We start from the raw sequence: 2,902 nt of genomic DNA on the forward strand, positions 1-2,902 counted from the left end.
TGACTATAACTTGCTCCTTTAACCTCATTTGATAAAGACAAAATCTACACTGAAATCCTTGTTTGGCGAGCTCACATGTTTCTATTACAGTCTGATAATTTTCTTAACTGTCCCTTACAGATTTTTAACAGCATACTTAAAACTTCTACTATGCAAAGGTCAGTCATGAGCTTCATTGTAATGTTTTATAAAATGTATTCCTTCCTCCCATACCTCCTCAAAATGTATTTCTTCAAAGAACTGATAACTCAATACCTGACAATTAGATCCACTGTGATATAACTTATGTCTAAAGTGACTTAACTAATACAATTCCAAAGTGCCATTAGCAGAGATCACACAGAATGTAACATGGTACTTCCAGTGCTATCTTCTGGAAGAACAGTTAGGTCTCCAAAGCATGGGACTTCAAACAGGCCATTTAAACAGGCAGATTATCAATGACTAACGTACTCAAGGGGAGGCCTACAGGTCAAGATATTCAGTGACTAAGTGGCCTACGTACACCTTGCAAGTTTTCTGTAAGATATTTTCAAATTTCTTACAGATTTTTTCAAATATCAAATGTAAGAGAAAGCCTATTTTAAAAGTCTCTTAGGTATTTTCAATGGTTTCTGAATTATCTGTAGGAAGCTCTGACTTGATGTATGTATCCACCACTAAATCCAAATCGTGTTTTATATCAAAATTTATGTTAAGCAAAGCCAAGTTACCTGAACTTTGGTCTGTCAAAGTGTTCCTCGGGTATGCTTTGAAACGTTTTCACCCATTTTCATAGCATTCATTCTCAACCTTCATCACAGGAAGAATGCATAGGACCTTCAGCAATGCATAAACATTAGGAAAAAACTTGATGTCTGGCAGATGAAGCGCTTCATAAATAGTGGATGGAAGTTCTATATCTTTCCCTTTGTGTTTCCACTTGATTCTCCAACAATGCAGCTCAGCAGACAGCGTGTCAGGATTATGTAAATCACTTCTGTACATGTCAGCGTGATGCTCCTCTGATGTATTGAATCTGAGCTGTCCCATGACTGAGGGTACCAGAGATAAGCATTTAAGAGCTTTGACGTGCTGTTCTGAGAATATTTCTTTCAGTTTCTGAATAATGTGTTCCACTGTTGGAACACTTAGAGTTTCTTCATAGTAACTCTCAGAGGTTAGCTGAGATTCCAGGTTACTGTGCTGAGCTCTGCGAAATTTCCCTGGGAGTTTCTTCTGAATATCAAGTTTGGTTGCCAAATTTGTGGCTTCCTCAAACCAAAACTCATGATAAACTTCGATATTTTCCATCACTTCATTTAGTGAATGCAGCACTACAGTCAAACTACTGGCTGCAAAGAAGACATCAGAGGTTTGCCCCTGAAGATTTTTCCCAAAGGCTCTTGTGAAAGATAGAACATTTTTAAGAACAACAATGGTAATGATGAAATCAAAATCTGTTACCGCACTACAGAGTACAAATGCTCGGCCAGCTATACAGTTATTCCATTTAACATTTGTGTCACTCTTTATACCATCTAAACATAAAACCAGTGCTTGTACGAGGTCCACTGAGATTTCAAAAGCATCATGCCTGCCTGTCCACTGAGAATGGCAAATTTCCTTCAGTTCTCTGTCCCTTTCTGCATTGTTCTGAAAGAGGACAGAAATTACATTGTCAAGTTCTACAAGCAATTGTGGTGATCGATGGAAGAAAGAACAAACTTCCCCAATTGTTTCTAATGTGACAGATACTCCCATAACAGGCACTGATTTTGCCAACCACATATTTAAGGTACAGGAAGAGCACAGTGTGTAGATAGCTTGGGGGTATTTCTCTAAAGTCTAGAAGCAACAGCTATCTTTGGAAACAAATCCACTGGACACAATGTAAGCCTGGCCACGACAGTACTCCATGTTTAATCCCCACTTCTCAGTTATCGTAGTGTGAAATTTCACAGCCAAATTTTCTGCATCAGCTGCATAAGGCAGGAAGCCCACAAATTCCTCTCTCAGGTTGTGAGCTTCGTCAACAAACCTCACCAACACAGGCAGGTGCTCTTCCCTTGCTATGTCCACCACATCGTCAGTGATGATGGAAAAGAAGTGAGAGCCTCTCACTTCCCTGAGGGTTTCTTCATGAGTGCAGCCCTCCCTGATCTCTAGCATCCGTTTCTGCTGTGTTTTCAAACAGAACAGTGTGTTAGCTGCTGTTGTCTCAAAGCGCTTTATCAGAACCTCTTCACCAGAATGGATCCCGCACTCCAGCAGTGCTTGAAAGTTATCAGCAGTGAATAGACCTTCGGGGATTTCATAAGCTTCATGTCCATCCAGACATGAAGACATGTTTTCCCATAAGAATCAATATTTCAAATAAAGATTTTAAGTATTCTTTGTTTTCCTTCTCTTCAAGGGTTAAAGGTACAATGTCTTCATCCTTCTCTTCACCCCCTTCTTCTGCACTGGGGCTCTGAGCATTGCTGTTGTTTATTTCCTTATGTTTTGGTTCCTGTGTAGAAGTTTCATCAGGTTTTTTTTTCTCTGTTTCAGGGTCCTGATTTCAGCCTCACTCAATGCTTTTATTCGTTTTCTGTGTCTACTGTGTGGATTATTCAAATGGCTGGTGAGATCAAATATTGCTGGGATTGCATTATCTAGAAGAACTGTCTTTTAAGGGCTAGTTCTACAGATCAAAGAAGTCTCAAAGTGTATGGCACACAATCGATAATGTTTATGTAGTTGATCAGGTATTTTATCTTCTAAGTCTGCTCTCCTGCACTTCTCCACTTCTGGCATCTGGCTGGATCACGCGGGAACCTGAAAAAGGCCAGGTCCGACTGCATGCTCTTCCGCGCGCAGCTGGGGATCCGCGCAGAGGTTCGGCACCGCCGTCTGCCCGCCGGCCGGGACAGCCCTCCCC

At 40.8% G+C, this 2,902-nt stretch overlaps 1 pseudogene; it reads right to left on the reverse strand.

Annotated features, from left to right (window-relative positions):
* Window positions 1-594: 594 nt before the first annotated feature.
* The window catches only part of LOC112415863 (52 kDa repressor of the inhibitor of the protein kinase pseudogene), a 22,575-nt pseudogene continuing 20,267 nt past the window's right edge, over window positions 595-2,902 (reverse strand).

Source organism: Neophocaena asiaeorientalis, unplaced genomic scaffold, assembly GCF_003031525.2.
Source record: "Neophocaena asiaeorientalis asiaeorientalis breed wild unplaced genomic scaffold, Neophocaena_asiaeorientalis_V1.1 scaffold118, whole genome shotgun sequence".
Taxonomy (NCBI): Eukaryota; Metazoa; Chordata; class Mammalia; order Artiodactyla; family Phocoenidae; genus Neophocaena; species Neophocaena asiaeorientalis.